Source organism: Mobula hypostoma, chromosome 12, assembly GCF_963921235.1.
Source record: "Mobula hypostoma chromosome 12, sMobHyp1.1, whole genome shotgun sequence".
NCBI lineage: Eukaryota > Metazoa > Chordata > Chondrichthyes > Myliobatiformes > Myliobatidae > Mobula > Mobula hypostoma.
Window position 1 is genome coordinate 47,160,151 of NC_086108.1, and position 21,680 is coordinate 47,181,830.

A 21,680-nucleotide genomic window follows, 5' to 3' on the forward strand; every position below is an offset into this window, starting at 1 on the left:
GGAGCCCTGCTAGCATGTATAAATATGATAGATTTTAAAAGTATAGAAATTATTAGTACTTGGGGAATTAGAGATAAATTGATCAAATTCTCAACAGCATCTCTCTGAACTCAAAGGAATGCTCACCAGGTTATCCTCTCAGACTACTGTCCAGCAAAGGACACTGGTGGAGAGAAGTGAAAGAAAATAACTGGAACTAGCAAAAGATCTTCACAGACACTCAGATCCTGCAAGTTCTGGTTCAGTTTAATAACTAAACTACACAGCTGTATGTCTCACTTTGGTTAGGGAGAAAGGCACTACAGCATCATGGTCAGTGTAGGGGCTATATGTTATTTGAAAGAAAATGGAAAACTGAGGATGTTAAGTCCAGCAAGAGTGGTCCTCAAGTTGAGATTAACTTGGGATGACCAGTGGTGTTCTTAGGCAACCACTCAGGGTTGAGATTAGAATTTCTGAGGTGAACTAGTGAGGCCTAAATAAGATCTGCAAAGGAGGAATTTCTTTAGCCAGAGGGTGGTGAACCTCTGGAATTCATTACCACCGACAGTTGTGGAATCCAAGCCATTGGGTATATTTAAATGGGAGGTTGGTCGGTTCTTGATCAGGATGGGTGTCAAAGGTCATGGGGAGAAGGAAGGAGAATGGGGTTGAGAGAGATACTAAATCAGCCATGATGGAACAGCAAAGCAGACTCGATGGGCTGAATGGCTTAATTCTGGCACTATGTCTTATGGTTATTCCACAGAGAGGGCAGGAGGTTCATGATGGAGCAGCCAATGGGTGGTGCCCTCTCCACCACGTCCTTCTTTTAGCCGCCTTGCAACTCCCCTAAAATGGAAAAAGTTCTTCATTCCATAAAATCATTTTGTAATGATTTTAATTATTTAAAGGTTTTAGGTGGAGTAATCTTAAATATTTATTTTTAGATGTTAATAGTTTGATTCTGAAGGTCAGGAGCATTCAGAACCATTCGAAAATTGTCTTTACAGAGAACATCAAAGTTGAGCTAACCCTTTGGCTTATGCTTTCCAGCTGTTTGTGGGCGGGTTTACGTCTGGACAAGCTATGTGAGTGGATTATTTCGTGCAATTGGGTCTTTCCAAGTAGGTCTTTAAATCTCATCCAGCATGTTCAGCCTTCAGATAAATTCCAATATCATATGTTAAGAAAATTTTGAGCCGGTCACTGACAACGTTGGTCCTACCTACAATGAGCTTACAATGGTCTTGTTTTTTTTTTGGTAGACACGTCAATAGAACACAATACAAATACTGCTTGTAGAGACTGTGAGGAAGGATAGGCAATTGATAAGGCAGAATTGTAGTCATTGGGATGGATTGACATGTGTCTATTTCAGTGTATTGGGTGATAAGGAAATGGCTGAGGCATTGAACGATTATTTTGTGTCGGTCTTCACGGTGGAGAACACGTCTAATATGTTAAAGAAGGATGTTATGGACAAAATGGGAGATGAGAACCTCAATAAAATCACTGTCACTAAAGAGACTGATGAGCAAACTAGAGAGCCTGAAGGTAGATAAGTCCCCTGGTCCTGATGGGATGCATCCCAGGGTGCTGAAGGAATTGGCGGAGGTTATAGTAGATGTGTTGAATGATCATTTATCAAAACTCTCTGGACTCTGGGCAGGTCCTGGCGGACTGGAAGACCAGCAAATGTCATGCCACTTTTTAAAAAAGGACATAGACAAAAGACAGGCAACTATAGGCCAGTTAGCTTAACGTCTGTAGTCGGGAAAATGCTTGAAGCTGTCATTAAGGAAGAAATAGCAAAACACTGAGAAAGGAGTGGTTCCATTAGACAGATGCAGCATGGATTCAGAAAGGGCAGATCCTGATTGACAAACTTACTGGAATTCTTTGAGGACATAATGAGTGCAGTGGATAGAGGGGAACAGGTGGATGTCGTATACTTGGATTTCCAAAAGGTGTTCGATAAGGTGCCACACAAGAGACTTATAAATAAGATATGGATGCATGGAGTTGGAGGAAGTGCATTGGCATGGATAGTGGATTGGTTAACCAATAGAAGGCCGAAAGTTGGTATAAATGGGTGTTTCTCCAGTTGGCAGTCAGTGGTGAGTGGGGTGCCGTAGGAGTCGGTGCTGGGCCCACAGCGATTTACCATTTACATTGATGATTTGGAAAAGGGGGCTGAGTGTAGTGTAGCAAAATTTGCTGATGACACTAAACTGAGTGGAAAAGCAAATTGTGCAGAGGATGTGGAGAGTCTGCAGAGGGATATAGATAGGTTAAGTGAGGGTGGGCCAGGGTCTGGCAGATGGAATACAACGTTGGTAAATGCAAGATCATCCACTTTGGAAGGAATAATAGAAGAGCAGATTATTATTTAAATGGTGAAAGATTGCAGCATGCTGTTATGCAGAGGGACTTGGGAGTGCTTGTGCATGAATCGCAAAAAGTTGGCTTGCAGGTGGAACAGGTTATTAAGGCAAACGGAATGTTGGCCTTCATTGCTAGAGGGATTGAATTTAAGAGCAGGGAGGTCATGCTGCAACTATACAGGGTACTGGTGAGGCCACACCTGGAGTACTATGTGCAGATCTGCTCTCCATACTTGGTTGATTCCATGGCTGAAGGGGTTAACCTATGAGGAGAGATTGAGTCGCCTGGGACTATACTGTCTGGAGTTCAGAAGAATGAGAGGGGACCTTATAGAAACATACAAAGTTTTGAAAGGGATGGATAAGATAGTAAGTTGTTTCCATTGGTAGATGAGACTAGAACTAGGGGACATTGCCTCAAGATTCAGGGAAGAAGATTTAGGACAGAGATGAGGAGAAACTGTTTTTCCCAGAGAGTGGTGAATCTGTGGAATTCTCTGCTCAGGGAAGTAGTTGAGGCTTCCTCACTAAATATATTTAAGATACAGTTAGATAGGTTTTTACATGGTGAGGGAATTAAGGGTTATGGGGAAAAGGCAGGTAGATGGAGCTGAGTTTACGGACAGATCAGCAATGATCTTATTGAATGGCGGGGCAGGCTCGATGGGCCAGATGGCCTACTCCTGCTCCTATTTCTTGTGTTTCTTATGTTATTAAGTACAGGCCCAAAGCTGCCAAATGCTCCTCATATGTAAACCCCTTCATTCCTGGAATCATCCTTGTGAACCTCCTCTGGACCCTCTCCAATGACAACACATCCTTTCTGAGATATGGGGCCCAAAACTGTTGATAATACTCCAAGTGCAGCCTGACTAGTGTCTATATATTTTCGTATCCAAGTTTGGTAACTACCCACTAAGGGTTGTCCCTTATAAGTTGCTGCCTCGATTAACCAATGGCCCAAATTAACATATGGCCCATATGGTAACAGACATGTTCTTTGATAATAAATTTATTTTGTACCTTGACTTCCATTTAAGGGAGGAAACATGAGCAGTTTTGACAATTCTGTTGAGTGCTGGTGACCTCTAGTGGTGTTTAAACTGCAGATTGCGGTTTTTTAAATCAAACTACATTACTATATTTGGCAGCTATGCAGCGTGAAGCACCTGTGAACGTCTGAGCACCACATATCTTTCTCTGTCACTTTTGCAATTAACAGGGGCTCAACAGGAAGTCACAATTCTGAGATGTGGTCCCTACAGAAAGCAAAACAAAAGACAATGTATATTTCACAAACTCTGGTATTCAGTCAGAGAGTTATTTTCGAAGCTCCATGGGATTGTAGCCAATTATTAGGCATTTATCGATCACAAACTACAATCGGTTGTTTTGCCAGGTCTGTTTAATAAGAATAATAATCACAGAATTAGTGCTGACCAGAATCATTTGTCTGGCAAAAGAGTGATGAAGACTCTGTTTACCGTGAGGCTGTACCTCTGTAAACAGTGTTATCTCTTATTGTGGCCCCAAAATCTCTATCTGGATTATTTTCAGCTTCCTTTTAAACTCACGGGCTTTTAACTCCAGCAGGGTATTTATCATCAAGCCAAGAGTGACATCTCCAATATTTCTATTAAATATAAGGTTAACTAAAAGCAGAAGATGCTAAGTACTAACAGATTTTACAGCATCTGAGGATAAGCAATAAAATTAACTGGAAGATTGAAGACCCTTCATCAGGACTACGAAGGAGAGAAAACTTTCCAACCCGCCCAGTGTTTCTGATTTTATTTTATATTTCCAGGATCTGCAGTTTTGTCCAAAGAAGTGACTTGAAAAAACAAATCAGTGTAAGTCTGAATATATATGTAAATATTTAGCTTTTTATGTGTTGAAAAGTGGTAATAGATCATTTTATTCATCTGATTAGCGGGTATTTTTCAAAAATAAAAAGCAGTCAATAATGTATACACAGGTATTAGTTTAAAAAAAGTTATGCCCATCTATGGAACATAGAAACATAGACATCTACAGCACATCACAGGCCCTTCGGCCCACAATGTTGTGCCAACCATATAACCTACTCTAGAAACTGCCTAGAATTTCCCTACTGCATTGCCCTCTATTTTCTAAGCTCCATATACCTATCTAAGAGTCTCTTAAAAGACCCTATTGTATCCACCTGCACTACCTTCACTGGCAGTGCATTCCACGTACCTACCATTCCCGGTGTGAAAAACTTACCCCTGACATCCCCCTTGTACCTATTTCCAAGCACCTTAAAACTATGCCCCCTTGTGTTAGCCATTTCAGCCTGGGTCAAAAGCCTCTGACTATCCCAAAGATAAGTTAGCGCGTTTTTACTCGCATATTAATCCTTTCTGTGATAGATGTTCGGGGCAGATAGCCTCTTTAACTCATATGTTTTGGTCTTGCCCTACTTTGGAAACTTTTTGGAGAGATATTTTCAATATTATTTCTAAGGTATTAAATATAGATATCTCTCCTCACCCTATTACTGCTATCTTTGGACTACCTAAAATTTCTAGTAATCTTTCCCCTTCAGCCCGTAGAATGATTGCATTTCTTACTTTAATGGCGAAAAGATGTATTTTACAACATTGGAAAGAGCTTAATGCTCCAACTACCTTTTTTTGGTTTTCTCAGACGATTTTATGTTTGAATCTGGAGAAAATTAGAAGTAACCTTTATGATTCTTCATTTAAATTTGAACAGATTTGGGGACCTTTTATTCGATATTTTCATTTAATGTAATATTTACCCTTCTTGTTTTTTTTTTCACTGTTTTAATGGAGGTCGGGATTGAGGACGTGATTTTAAGTTTAACTCTGTTTGGTTTCAAGTTAGCCCATTGCTTTGCTTTGCTTTTAGTTAGTTGCACGGTGGGTTTTTTTTGGGGGGTTTTTTTTTCTTTTTTTCCATTGATATATATAAAATCTAGTATACTATTATGTTATCTTGGTTTCTTATGCTTAAATTACATTGTTTGTAGTATTTTCTTTTTGGTATTGTTATCTTTTGGAATTTTATTATACTTTAACATTGTATTAATGTTTATATGGCTTATCTTTTTTGTATACTTACTCAATAAAAAGATTTAAAAAGAAAGAAAGAAAAGCCTCTGACTATCCACATGATCAGTGCCTCTCATCATCTTATACACCTCTATCAGGTCACCTCTCATTCTCCATCGCTCCAAAGAGAAAAGGCTGAGTTCAGTCAACCTATTCTTATAAGGCATGCTCTCTAATCCAGACAACATTCTTGTAAATCTCCTCTGCACTCTTTCTGTAGTATCCACATCTTTCCTGTAGTGAGGTGACAGGAACTGAACACAGAACTCCAAATGGAGTCTAACCAAGGTCTTATATAGCTGTAACATTACCTCATGGCTCTTGAACTCAATCCCATGGCTGATGAATGCCAGCACACCGTACGTCATCTTAACAAAACTGTCAACCTGCACTGCAGCTTTGAGCGTCCTATGGACACGGAGCCATGTTTCCTCAATTATCTATTACATACTCCCCATGACAACTTGTGCAGCTCTTTCTCTTTTCCAGTTGTATAGTGACTTTCTGCCGGAATTAAGCCTTTGGAAATCATTTTAGGCTGCTCCTTCAGTGCAGATGTGAAGCTATGCAATCATGATGGAGATGCCTTTTTGTTCTGGGAACCAGCACTTAATCAAGGTTCAGTTAACCCAAGACCAAAACCATTATGTGAAGAGCAAAGATTGTATTGTCTTAGTTCATATTTATCTATCAAACATCTTTGCACATGATATTAAATGATAAAGTAACCACTGGCTTATTGACTACTTCTATACTGCCCTTTGCTACACTGATTTTACTGGTTATGAAGATCTTCCAAAAATGTACAAGATATGAAAGTGTAATGTTACGTACCTTGTGGGTATCTTGTGACTGTCTTATGACCATAATGTAATTAAGTATCTTGTGAGCATGCTGTAATTGTCTTGGAATGGTGGGGTGATGTAATCTTCCCGCCAGTGTGAGGTCGCATGACGTAATTTTCCTGCCGGTGTGAGGCCACGTGATGGCATGTTCCATCAGGTGTATAAGGGGAAACCCCTGTTGTCACGCAATTAGTTCATTAGTTAGTTTTGCTGCGTATTCATCTCATGACGCAGTTTCGTTTTAAAGTAGAGTTTTACTTTCTATTTTAAGGTGCAAAGGTTGTTGCCGGCAGTTTCGGCAATCACTGCCAGTTTGTGTTTGTTGCGCCTTTGTTTTACCCTTACAGTCTAGTATTGGAGAGTGAAGACTTTACCAAAGTACGGGAACCTGAAGGATTGAGTGAAGTTGGTGTCGTTCGGCGGTTTTATAAAGGATCGACCTTATTGAATCTTCGTTCATGAATAGTGGCCTGCATCTGAGATAACCCCTGAAAGATCAGGAAGGATTGTGCAGTGTTCACCCTCCAGGAAAAAGGTCAGTTCCTTTAAGCTGTTTTATTTCTTTGGTCGTGAATCCTTTGGACAAGGCATCTCTCGGCTGGGATCAGCAGTAACATCACGTCTTTGAAGAAATTAGTTTTCAGGGAAGTCTCTCCTTACTGACTGTATAAATCACTTGGACTTTTGAATTTACCACTTTAAGACCGTGTTCGAATTTACCACTTTAAGAACTATTCCAGAGTTTGTCTGTTTGTTAAATTGCCGTATAGCAGTTAACTTCCGGTTAAGTTAGTCGTTTGTTTACTTTTCACTATTGTTGAGCAGAGTTTAATAAATGTTTATGTTTGTTTATAAAACCTGACTCAATTCTATATTCATTGTTGCCGACCACGTAACAGAAGAAACATGAACCTTTTAAATTCAGGTTTGTGTAAAACATTAATTTATCATAATGTTATGTTTACATATAGAAATCTCATTCATTGCTGCCAGTCTCAATCTTCCACCAGCTCGCACCAAGATTCTTGCTTGTAACTTGCTACATCCACCATTGCAAAGCTTTCAGATGGAAATATAGCAAAGAATAGACATGTTAAAAATATGTATCAGTTTAAGGATAATTTTTCTTAGTCTCTAGATTGAAAATAGAACCTTCAACCTCTTCACTTTTCTGGCTGTATGATAGATTAATGGTCAAATTTTGTTGACTAGCAGTGTGCCAGATGTTGAAGGGTGTGAGGGAAGAGAAGTGAGTGCAGTTACTATGACAAGGTGCTCAAAAAGCTGAAAGACCTAAGGGTAGATAAGTCACCTGGACCAGATGAACTTCACCCTAGGGTTCCGAAAGAGGTAGCAGTAGAGATTGTGAAGGCATTAGGAATGATCTTTCAAAAATCATTGGACTCTGGCATGGTTCTGGAGGATTGGAATATTGCAAATGTCTCCATTCTTTAAGCAAGGAGAAAGACAACAGAAAGGAAATTATAGACCAGTTAGCCTGACCTCAGTGGTTCAGAAGATGTTGGAGTCTATTGTTAAGGATGAAGTGATGGAGTACTTTGTGACATGGGACAAGATAGAACAAAGTCAGCATGGTTTCCTTCAGGGAAAATTTTGCCTGACAAACCTGTTGGAATTCTTTAAGGAGATTACACATAGGATAGATAACGGGGATGCAGTGGATGTTGTATATTTGGACTTTCAGAAGGCCTATGATAAGAGCCCATGGTATTACAGGGAAGTTACTGACATGGTTAGAGCATTGGCTGATTGGTAGGGGGCAGTGAGTGGGAATAAAAGGATCCTTTTCTGGTTTTGCTGCCAGTTACTAGTAGTATTCCACAGGGGTTAGTGTTGGGACCACTTCTTTTTATGCAGTATATCAAATGATCTAGATGATATAGATGGCTTTGTTGCCGGTTTTGCCAGATGATACAAAGGTTGGTGGAAGGGCAAGCTGTTGTTGAGGAAACAGGTAGGCTGCAGAAGGACTTAGATCAGGAGAATGGGCAAGACAGTGGCAAATGAAATACAATGTTGGGAAATGCATGGTCACAGAAATAAATGTGCAGATTATTTTCTGAACAGGGAGAAGTCCTTTTGCAAGACGCCCTACAGGTTAACTTGCAGGTTGAGTCGATGGTGAGGAAGGCTAATGTAACGTTAGCATTCATTTCAAGAAGTCTAGAAGCAGGGATGTAATGCTGAGGCTTTATAAGGCACAGGTGAGGCCTCAACTTGAGAACTGTGAACAGTTTTGGGCTCCTCATCTAACAAAAGATATGCTGCCATTGGAAAGGGTTCAGAGAAGGTTCACAAGGATTATTCCAGGAATGAAAGGGTTATCATGTGAGGAAAGTTTTGGTAATTGTGGGTCTGTACTCACTAGAATTTAGAAGGATGGTGGGGGGGGGCGCGGGGTATCTCATTGAAACCTTTTGAATGTTGAAAGGCCTAGATGAGGAAAGGATGTTTCCCATAATGGGGGAGTCTAGGACAAGAGGGCACCCATCAGGTTAGAAGGGCATCCATTTAAAACAGAAATGCAAAGAAATTTCTTTAGCCAGAGGGTGGTGAATTTGTGGAATTTGTTACCACAGGCAGCTGTGGAGGCCAGGTCATTAGGTGTATTTAAGGAAGAGCTTGATAGGTTCTTGATTGGACATGGCCTCAAAGGTTACGGGGAGAAGGCTGAGGAGGGGCAATAAGGATCAACCCCTCCCCCTCCCACTTTCAGATCTCTTACTAACTCTTCCTTCAATTAGTCCTGACGAAGGGTCTCGGCCTGAAACGTCAACTGTACCTCTTCCTAGAGATGCTGCCTGGCCTGCTGCATTCACCAGCAACTTTGATGTGTGTTGCTTGAATTTCCAGCATCTGCAGAATTCCTGTTGTTTACGTTTTTAAAAGGATCAACCATGATTGAATGGCGATGCAGACTCAATGGGCCAAATGGCCTAATTCTGCTCCCATGTCTGGTGGTCTCATAGACAGATTGGTATATTGCTTGTTACAAAAAGCTGCTTTGCATATATAGTTTTCATTGCATTTTGAAATCAACCTGAACCTTGTGCTCCTTTCTGCTTTCACTTGCTAGCTTTAAATCATTTTGAACAATGTCAGTGACAGGAATGCATGTTTACCTTTGTCTGCCAACCGGTGAAACCGTCAAGGTCTTCCAACTGTAGCCTTTATTTGCTGTCTGATTATGGTGCCAGTGACTGACCTAGCTGTGCTGCAGTCTATCAGCAAGAAGGGATCACAGGATCTCTTGCTATGCAAAAAGATTTAGATCACATTACAAAATATTATCAAGACTTATTATTGATCAAATCGAGTGTGAAAGTATTCTAAGAGCACTAATCCTCAGAAGATCACAGGATTGGTATCCCGAGCTGCATTAATTTCAAATCTCTCATTATCTGATGAAGAACCCAAATCCAATGCAGGTGTAGTAGTGTAGGAGTGTGGCCAGGGAGAGCAATCAATGATGGACGTGCCTTTGTTAAAAGGAATTTGCTCCAAGAACTCATTTTTAAAAAAAATAAGATTAGTGTTCAGTTTCCTGCCTGGAGGTGAATGGGCATGTTAATATTTTGGATATGCGAACATAGAAATACAAAAGCATATTGCCATTCATAACAGATGGGCCATTACCATTAGCTACACATCATTTTTAAGCAGATTTTGGTTGAGGTTGAATCATAGTGCCATTTACACTTCACTGAGACCACTTAAGTGTCTCTATTTTGTTGGATGCACTGGCAGTTAGTTAAATGCAGATAATAACATCATAAAAAAATTAATACATCATATTATATTTCTAACCCAAAATCTGTCAACCCTCTGTTAAACATAGATGATGTTTAGAAGTAGGTGTGGAAGGACAAAGAGTTTCCAAATGTTATCAGAGTGGCAATGATACTAAAATAAAAGCAACATTAGGCAGTCCAAGCCAAGGGTGCTAATCTAGTTAGACTAATTCCTAAAAATGCCCAACAGGCTATTTCATTGCGGTTAATTTGAAGCCAGATATCCAGGAAGTGGACTTTAATGATACTTTCTTGATGGTACAGTTTCAGTTAGACCTTGTTCTACTAATTAAGAACAGTTGTTTTCAGTTTAGGATCATAACTGAGTAGCTAACCTTAAAGTCGTTTCCCTTTGGAATAAGATGATCAGTTAAGGTTCTCTCTCTGCCCTTGTTTTGGAAAATACCACACTTGTTGTGTTTTCCCCCCACAGTTGAGAAGGAGATTGGTAGACCTGATGTAGCTTAACATCTCAAATTTCATCTTGATGGAGTTTCCAGTAAACTTCAGGAGCTGCATGCATCCCAGTTCTAATTGAACATGGGAAGGCACATTTAGCCAGAGGACATTAGCCAAATACAGTGTGATGGAGATTCACTGTCCAGAGTCAGGGGGAGGGAGGAGATGGGGGGGGGGGGGGAGTTTCTTTGCCAAGCTCAGCTTTCTAACACAGCAGCTAACACTTCTAGAGATCAAAGTGTTTTTTTTTAGTAAGTTAAACTTCCAACCAATATTCTCTATTCAGCTTCTTGTCATAAACGGGAGTCAGTCTTCAGTTCTTGATGCAAATTGAAAGCATTAATCAGTCTGAAGTTAAAAGGACAGTTTTGCAAACAAATGGCATCGTCAATAGAGCATGGACTGTTGGCCCACAGGACGGGCCTGACTGCTCAAGAGAGATGCAGTGTATGACAATGAGTTTATGGTAATTGGACCTGAATCCAATCAGACAACACTGGCTAAGTTATTTAGTTCAAAGAAGCTTGCAGATCAGACTGATACTATCATTAGCACATCAAATAGCTAGTTTATCAATAATTGGGAGATTTGTGTACTCAGTGAGTCACGTCTCACAACATTAATTTTGAATGTCTGGGATTCTTACCCAGAAGCTTGTAGACCACCGGTATAATAGATTATGTGAAAAAATATCATGTGTGTGAAGTTCCCCAAGTGACACAAAACAGTATAGATGTAAGAGAGCAGTCAGTTTTGTTAGGAGTGGTCAAGGAATGGTAAAACAGATGACAGAATGATGGGGTGAACTACAATCCCTTTCTCTACCTTTGATTTCCGTGACAGACGACTCATTCATGTGCAGCTCATTAGTATGCCTTTTTAGTTTAACGGAATTGTACCTGTGTTTTGGAAATCCTTTGTGTTTTAGGAATCATTTGTAATTTGGAAATCTGTCACAGGATAGAAATCCTCTGAGAGTATTAAATGTGGTTTAAGAATTTTATCTGAATTTAAATATGTATCACTAAAAATAAATGAATTACAATATGTTTAAACTACTTTGATAGCTGGAAGTATTTCCTCCTTGGTAAAGCACGAAAATGCCCGACGCAGGCCTCTCATGGTCTGAGTGGACGTCGTTCCCCTAGGGAGGTGCAACCCACTGCACAAATAGTGGGTATTGGCAGCTAAATGCACCATGGCAGATAAACAGGGAAGTAATGTAACTCTGAAGAGTAGCTGGCTACAATATAGTTTCCCTTTAGAGACAGTAGCTGTAGCTATCTATATTGTATAGGGTTTAAGACCCTTGAGTTCAGAACTTCATGGACAGCAAACTTAATACCATCACAATAGTCGTCTGCCAACACCATTGTTACTTCTATTGATACAGTGATTTTCTTTTCTTCTGAATTTACGTACGGATTTTAAACTGATTTTGATCTGCAATGTTTAGAATTGAGCATGTGTTCTTTTCGTCTGGTAAGGTTACCACCCTTCTATAACCAAAACATTGATTTTGTGTTTCAGATATGACAGTGTCCAGGATGACCTTGATTTTAGAAAGCAATTAATATCAATTATACCTGATAAGCTTATTGATAGTCACTTACAAAAACAAATTACTGAAGGGTGTTCAAATAAGAACAAAGTTTAGAAAGAATTAATGTATTGGTTACGTACACAAATATACTCTCCCTTTGCAGACCTTCTGTTTAATTAAAAAGGCATCTGCTTCTTTTACGGAGCATTCCCAGTAGGTGACCAACTTTCATACGAATGACTTAAGAAATATCTTGTCACCCCCCAATTGATATGCTGCAGCTATCTCCTGTGATGAGCTGATCTATTGGATTGTGACTGGGTGAGAAAACTCTGAGTCCTCTCTTGGTGGTTAGTATTAGATTATGAAGACACGCAGTCCTCTTTTATTGTCATTTAGTAATGCACGCGTTAAGAAATGATGCAATGTTTTTCCATATGGGTTAGTATTTTCCATATGGGTTAGCAAAGTTTCAATTAAGTGACAATGAGCAGATCCTTAACTGAATGGCACATAATTTCTCTATTGCCTAAGTGATCCTTGGTAGATTTGGTTGAGTCCTAGTCCAGAACTGCATATTAATGACTTCTAGCAACAGGGTGTTTATCCAGGAGTAAATGTTTGCCAGCAATCAAATACATTAATCTGGCTGAAATAGTTAATGCAGAGGCAAAGAATAGAAATCATTTTAAAGGTCATTTCTTCAAGAAAAATAATATAGTCATTGTAGAACAAAACAGAGAAAATCTGCAGATGCTGGAAATCCAAGCAGCGCACACAAAACACTGGAGGAACTCAGCAGGCCAGGCAGCAAGATTATTGGTTTAAATTTAGGGGTATCAAGAGGCCAGAAACAGAGGAGCACATATTTTGGGAGGGTTTTTGCGGTAATGGAGGGGGCAGAAAATAGGCAGGACAATGTGTGAAACTGACAGAAACAAAACGACTGGGATTGGAAGTGCCCATGGACGACACCTCGGAGGAAGTACGGGTGTAGATTGAGGTTACAAGTGCGTTTAAGGACACGGGGCTTTAAACTCCCTACACCGACTATCTTGCTGGCGAACGTGCAGTCTCTGGTGAATAAAATCGATGATCTCAGAGCCAGGGTGCTGAATCAGAGGGACATTAGGACTGCATGCATTCTTTGTTTCACGGAATCACTAAGCAACTACTATCAACAGATCACTTGCAATACCAGAGGAAACAACACACTAGATCATTGCTACACCACCATCAAGAATGCCTACCGTGCTATTCCACACCCTCACTTTGGGAAGTCTGATCACCTGGCTGTACTTCTACTCGCTGAGTATAGGCAGAGACTGAAGACTGCAACACCAGCAGTGAAGACCAAGAAGGTATGGACAAGGGAAGCACAGGAGCACCTACAGGAGTGCTTTGAATCAGTATTCAGGGATTCCTCTTCAAACCTGGATGAGTAAGTTGTTAGTGACTTCATTAAAACTTGTATGGATGAGTGTGTGCCCACAAAGACTTACTGTGCATTCCCAAACCAAAAGCTGTGGATGAACCAGGAGGTATGTCGTCTGCTGAAGGCTAGCTCTGTGGCATTCAAGTCTGGCGACCCGGGCCTATACCAGAAAACCAGGTATGATTTGCGAAGGGCTATTTCAAGGGTGAAGAGACAATTTTGCATGAGGTTTTTGAGGAGACGTTGAATGCATGGCAACTCTGGCAGGGTCTGCAAGACATTACTTCCTACAAAGCAAAACCCAATAGTATGAATGGCAGCGATGCTTCACTACCAGATGAACTCACGCCTCCTATGCATGCTTTGAAAGGGAGAACACAACTATGGCTGTGAAGATCCCTGCTGCACCTGATGACCCTGTGATTTCCATTTCAGAGACCGATGTTAGACCGTCTTTAAAGAGAGTGAACCCTTGCAAGGCTGAAGATCCCGATGGAGTACCTGGTAAGGCTCCGAAAACCTGTGCCAACCAACTGGCGGGAGAATTCAAGGACATTTTCAACCTCTCACTGCTACGGGCAGAAGTTCCCACTTGCTTCAAAAAGGCAACAATTATAACAGAGCCTAAAAAGAATAATGTGAGCTGCCTTAATGACTATCGCCTGGTAGCACTCACATCTACAGTGATGAAATGCTTTGGGAGGTTGGTTATGACTAGACTGAACTCCTGCCTTAGCAAGGACCAGGACCCATTGCAGTTTGCCTATCACCACAATAGGTCAACAACAGACACAATCTCACTGGCTCTTCACACGGCTTTAGACCACCTGGACAACACAAACACCTATGTCAAGATGCTGTTCATCGACTATAGCTCAGCATTTAATACCATCATTCCCACAATCCTGATTGAGAAGTTGCAGAACCTGGGCCTCTGCACCTCCCTCTGTAATTGGACACTTAACTTTCTAATCGGAAGACCACAATCTGTGCGGATTGGTGATAATATATCCTCCCCGCTGACGATCTACGCTGGCGCACCTCAGGGGTGTGGGCTTAGCCCACTGCTCTACTCTCTATATACACATGACTGTGTGGCTAGGCATAGCTCAAACACCATCTATAAATTTGCTTTGTTGGTAGAATCTCAGGTGGTGACGAGAGGGTGTACAAGAGTGAGATATGCCAGCTAGTGGAATGGTGCTGCAGCAACAACCTGGCACTCAACGTCAGTAAGACGAAAGAGCTGGTTGTGGACTTCAGGAAGAGTAAGATGAAGGAACACAAATCAATCCTCATAGAGGGATCAGAAGTGGAGAGAGTGAGCAGCTTCAAGTTCCTGGGTGTCAAGATCTCTGAGGACCTAACCTGGTCCCAACATAAAGAAGGCAAGACAGTGGCTGTACTTGATTAGAAGTTTGAAGAGATTTGACATGTTAACAAATACACTCAAAAACTTCTATAGTTGTACCATGGAGAGCATTCTGACAGGCTGCATCACTGTCTGGTATGGAGGGGCTGCTGCACAGGACCGAAAGAAGCTGCAGAAGGTTGTAAATCTAGTCAGCTCCATCTTGGGCACTAGCCTACAGAGTACCCAGGACACCTTTAGGGAGTGGTGTCTCAGAAAGGCAGCGTCCATTATTAAGGACCTCCAGCACCCAGGGCATGCCCTTTTCTCACTGTTACCATCAGGTAGGAGGTACAGAAGCCTGAAGACACACACTCAGCGATTCAGGAACAGCTTCTTCCCCTCTGCCATCCGATTCCTAAATGGACATTGAATCTTTGGACACTACTCACTTTTAAAAAAAAATATACAGTATTTGTTTTTGCATGTTTTTTAATCTATTCAATATAGGTAATTGATTTACTTGTTTATTGATTATTATTATTTTTATTCTCTCTGCTAGATTATGTATTGCCTTGAACTACTGCTGCTAATTTAACACATTTCACTTCACAAGCTGGTGATAATAATTCTGATTCTGAAAGCAAGGTAAGGTTCTGCTTAACCATGAACCAGTGTGGATCAGCAGGTGTAGATCACAGATAAACCTGAACTACCACAAGCCTTCCAAAGCAAATATTCTATTTAACAGACTCGAGAAAATCTGCTAATGCTGTAAATCATAGCAACGTGCACAAAATGCTGGAAGAACTGAGCAGGTTAAGCAACATCCATGGAAAAGAGTAAACAGTCAATGTTTCGGGGCGAGACCTTCATCAGGACTGGAAAAAAGAGAAGTCAGAGTAAGAAGGTGGGTGGAGGCAAGGAATAAGTTCAAGGTAGTGGGTGATTGGTGAAACGGGGAGGGGGAGGGATGGCATGAGAGCTGGGAAGTTTGGTGAAAGAGATAAAGGGCTGGAGAAGGGGGAATCTGATAGGAGAGGGTAGAAGACCATGGAAGAAAGGGAAGGGGGAGGAGCACCAGAGGGAGGTGTTGGGCAGGTAAGGAGATAAAGTGAGAGAGGACAATTACCGGAAGTTCGAGAAATCAATGTTCATGCCATCAGGTTGGAGGCTACCCAGATGGAATATAAGGTGTTGCTCCTCCAACCTAAGTGTGGCCTCATTGCAGCGGTAGAGGAGGCCATGGACTGACATGTCAGAATGGATGGCCACCGGGAGAGCTCATTTTTGCTGGCGGATGGATTGTAGTTGCTTGGCAAATCGGTCTCCCAATCTACGCCAGGTCTCACTGATATACAGGAGGCCACATCCAGAGCACTGGGCTACAATAGATACTTAGAGCATCACCTCACCTGGAAGGACTGTTTGGGGCCCTGAATGGTAGTGAAGGAGGTGTAGGGGCAAATGTGGCAAGGATAAGTACCAGGAGGGAGATCAGTGGTGAAGGACAAATGGAAAAGGGAGTTGTGTAAGGAGCAATCCCTGCAGAAAGTAGGGGAGAGGGGAAGGTGGTGGATACGCTTAGTGCTGGAATCCTGTTGGAGGTGTCGGAAGTCATGGAAAATTATGTGCTGCACATGGAGGCTAGGGGGTGTGTTAGGTGAGGACAAGGGGAACCTTATCCCTAGTGGGGTTATGGGAGGATGGAGTGAGGGCAGAGGTCCATGAAATGGAAGAGATGTGGCTGAGGGCAAAGTTGATGGTGGAGGAAGGAAAACTCCTTTCTTTGAAGGAGGACATCTCATTAGTTCTGGAATGAAAAGCCTCATCCTGAGAGCAGATGCAGTGAAGATGGAGGAACTGAGAGAAGGGGATGACAGTTTTACAAGTGACAGAATAGGAACAGGTATATTTCAGGTAACTGAAAGAATCAGTGGGTTTATATCAGTAGATAAACTGTCTCCAGATATAGGGACAGAGACATCGAGAAAGGGGAGGGAGGCGTCGGAAATGGACCAGGTAAATTTGCGGGTAGGGTGGAAGTTGACTGCAAAGTTAATGACGTCGATGAGCTGAGCTTGGGTGCAGGGAGCAGCACCAATGCAGTCATCGATGTAGCATAGGAAAAGTTGGGGAGTGATACCGGCATAGGCTTGGAAAACAGACTGAAAGCCAACAAAAAAGCAGGCATAGTTGGGACTGATCTAAGTGCCCATGAGATAAAATCAATCTCAACATGCTTACATCTCTTACTGATTAGTCTTGCCAGTGGCATTGAAACAACAAGATTTTTTAAAATATAATGTTTATTTGTTTAAACTAATGTTGCCAAAATCTAATGTTCAGAAGTACCAGGAATTTTTAATGTCATATTTTGGATTGGCATTTTGAACACAAAACTTTGTTTTTGTTTTTGTCATCAGGGTCAAAGCATTTGTACTAAAAGGAGTGTTCAAATTGCATACTTTGGCAATGACGTGAATGTTGGAAATGCTGTGCTAGGGCAGATGATCCTTGAACATTATGCTGTTGCTAGGAGGAAAGAAATATGGGCTGAAATTTTTTGAAATAGTGACATTTTCAATAATTATTTTTCAGACTGTTCTGAGAAACTATTATTAAACACAGACAACAGAGTAAAAATGCCTAACCTGCTGTGAGACTCAACTGAAGAAGGAAAATATTTTTATCCTTTAAGTCATTTACATTTCCTAGTGCCTTTTTTTCTAATATATCCCTAATTCAATAGATTAAATACAACTTTCCTGCAATTTTCTCTTGGATCTCTTTGGCAATGAGCCAATTCTGTCCTCGTGCATTTATGGTTCCTTCAGTCTACCATTAGTCAGTGTACCTGTGGCTGTTGTAGATTTGAATCTATTCCCTCCCTGAACCTCACTGCCTCTGTTCCACTTCCTCCTCATTTGAGAACTTGATGCTCTGCTGTAACTTCTGGTCACTCGTCCAAGTATCTCCTTTTGCACTTTAGTGCCAAATGTTACCCACAAAGCTCCTGTAAGCAATAGCTCTGTTTGTTGTAGTGAGGTATTCCTTGTGCTGATAACCAAAGGGAATACATTCTCAGCTGATGATTATCAGTCTTGGTTGGTAGCCTTTTGGCTTATCACTGTATGAGACCTTCAGAAGATTTTGAAAATGCCTAATAAATTCTCTCTCCTACTTTGTTCTGGCATATGTGAATGTAAGTATATGTGTATATATGTGCGTATCAGTCATATGTGAATGTGACTTAAAATTGTCCACCTTTTGGAAACTAAACCACCCCCACTTTGCCTTGTCTCAGAAATAATTATGATTTTAGTTATGGAAAAAAACTTGAAAACAGATTAACACTGAAACAATTAAAACTTTCAGGGGTGGAAGAATAACACGTCTGTTTTTACCTTGTCTCGGAGTTCCAATCCTGTGGGCTATTTCGATGTCGGGCAATTGTGAAAATGCCTCAGGAAATAGAGATTGAAACACTTTAGCGAAATAGTCCAGTATATCGGCAGATTCTGATTGCTCTTTCAATCCAACAATTCGAATATTATAACGACGAGAACAAGCTTCCAAATCAACAATCAACCCGTGGAGGGTCAGATATCCTGAGCCAATAGACTGGTCCTTGACTTATTTTCCATTTGGCATAGTTTGCATTTGTTGTTTGATTGTTTGTGATTTTTGTATTGCTATATTTATGCTCTATTCTTGGTTGGTACGGCTGTAACGACACCCAATTTCCCCCGGGATCAATAAAGTATATCTATCTATCTATCTATAATTTGCCGTTGCGCTTTTTCCAAACAAGAGGAAATATCTGCCGCATTACGAGTTACTTCTTTAAGATCCAAGCTCAAAGAATCAATTTTTTCCTCCAAAGGAAGAAGACTTTCTTTTAGGTGGGTTAATTCAGCGACAATAGAGCTCATTTGAGTCTCTAATCTATTAAACTAGGCTGGCTCTTCAGAAGCTTCGTCAGTTTTTTTAGATTTACCATTACCTGTATCGGGAATTTTTTTAGTGCTTCTCAAGGTAGCCATAATTATAATTATCACTTTAAAAGATCCGACTGAATAAAGTTAAAATTTCAAAGTTTAAGTCGGGAAAGGGAGAAATTAAAGGCAGACAGAAAGACACTGTGTCTTACATGTCCACAGGCGGACGGCGGAGTCAGGGGTGGAGGAATGAGTGGTGATCCTATTCTATTGAAAGTGTACTCAGAGCCTTCAACCTGGTTAACCAGTTTCATATATTTTTTAAACAAGTCATCATAAACTGCAGGTTGTACAAGAATTGTCATCTGATTCTCTGATTCTGACTGAGTCTGAGAACTGATGAAGGGTCTCACCCCAAAATATTGACTGCTTATTCATTTCCATAAATGCTGTCTGTCCTGCCGAGTTCCTCCAGCATCTTGTGTGTGTTAGTCTGATTCTCAGCTCAGGTCACTCTACTATTAACAGATCCTCCATTATTAAGTAATTCCCATGCTCTGACACTTTCTGTCCTTGTGCAGCATTAGGAACTACACCAGAAAAAAATGCCTTGCACAAGCTGCCACTATCTATTTAGTCACAGGTCTAATGAATGAATTTTAGTTTTTATCACATTATCAACAAAATAGTCTCAATGTATAGTCTCATATTGAGGTGAAAGGGGAAAATTGAATCTGATTTTATTGCTAATTTTTTTTATATAGTTTCAACTGTGAATTTTTCATTTGAAGAAATAAATTGGACTTGTTGAAGAATTTGAAACTGTACTCACCATGCATAAGGCTTTCCACTTCATTCTCGTAAGGCAGCTGCAGTACCAGAGACCTGGTATGATTTGTTGTATTCCATTGATATTGCGGATACAACCTTTTGAAGATGTTCAACCTAATGCAACCTGTTATCAGAGTCAGGGGTTTGCCAGTCCGTATTGGTGCCTGTTTTGTGTGAAAGTTAAACAATGGGAAAACCCCTCTCGATGGTATTCAGCTTTGCCCATGTTGTTCACAACTGATTCATCCTGCACTTGATGCTTCGGCTCTCTGAGAAAGGAACCAGGGTCAAACATGCAGTAAAAGAATGTACTAATGTATCATTGTGTTCGTAGACAATGTGATAAGATTTTAGCATGGAATAGAATAGGGGTAGTTGAACTTAATCCAAATTCTAGAAAAATGACAAGTCAGCAAATTGAGGAAATGAAATGCAGAGGCGGTTGGAGCAAGGATTTCCAAATGGGGGTCCACAGACTCCTTGCTTAAGGGTATCGGTCCATGGCATAAAAAAGGTTGGGAACCCCTGGTTTAGAGGTTGATAGTGCCTTGATATGTTGTGGAGGTGGAAGGAAGGGCTTTTGGAAATAATGGTTAAAATTTGGCTGTGTTTTGCAAAACCCACTAGGACTTCATGGAGATTAGTTCAAGTTATGGACTTACAAGAGCGAGATAGATCAATTGGTTGAGTGGTGATGCAAAAACAACCTCACACTCAACGTCAGCAAGACCGAGGAACTGATTGTGGACTTCAGGATAGGGACGGCAGGAGAATAGACACCTATCCTCAGGGTGGTCAGCAGTGGAAAGGGTGAGCAGCTTAAAGTTCCTGGGCATCAACATCTGAGAGGACCCAACATAGAAACATAGAAACATAGAAAATAGGTGCAGGAGTAGGCCATTCGGCCCTTCGAGCCTGCACCGCCATTTATTATGATCATGGCTGATCATCCAACTCAGAACCCAGCCTTCCCTCCATACCCCCTGACCCCTGTAGCCACAAGGGCCATATCTAACTCCCTCTTAAACATAGCCAATGAACTGGCCTCAACAGTTTGCTGTGGCAGAGAATTCCACAGATTCACCACTCTCTGTGTGAAGAAGTTTTTCCTAATCTCGGTCCTAAAAGGCTTCCCCTCTATCCTCAAACTGTGACCCCTCGTTCTGGACCTCCCCATCATCGGGAACAATCTTCCCGCATCTAGCCTGTCCAATCCCTTTGGGATCTTATACGTTTCAATCAGATCCCCCCTCAATCTTCTAAATTCCAACGAGTACAAGCCCAGTTCATCCAGTCTTTCTTCATATGAAAGACCTGCCATCCCAGGAATCAATCTGGTGAACCTTCTTTGTACTCCCTCTATGGCAAAGATGTCTTTCCTCAGATTAGGGGACCAAAACTGCACACAATACTCCAGGTGTGGTCTCACCAAGGCCTTGTACAACTGCAGTAGTACCTCCCTGCTCCTGTACTCAAATCCTCTCGCTATAAATGCCAGCATACCGTTCGCCTTTTTCACCGCCTGCTGTACCTGCATGCCCACTTTCAATGACTGGTGTATAATGACACCCAGGTCTCGTTGCACCTCCCCTTTTCCTAATCGGCCACCATTCAGATAATAATCTATTTTCCTATTTTTGCCACCAAAGTGGATAACTTCACATTTATCCACATTAAATTGCATCTGCCATGAGTTTGCCCACTCACCCAACCTATCCAAGTCACCCTGTATCCTCTTAGCATCCTCCTCACTGCTAACACTGCCACCCAGCTTCGTGTCATCCGCAAACTTGGAGATGCTGCATTTAATTCCCTCATCCAAGTCATTAATATATATTGTAAACAACTGGGGTCCCAGCACTGAGCCTTGCGGTACCCCACTAGTCACCGCCTGCCATTCTGAAAAGGTCCCGTTTATTCCCACTCTTTGCTTCCTGTCTGCTAACCAATTCTCCACCCACACCAATACCTTACCCCCAATACCGTGTGCTTTAAGTTT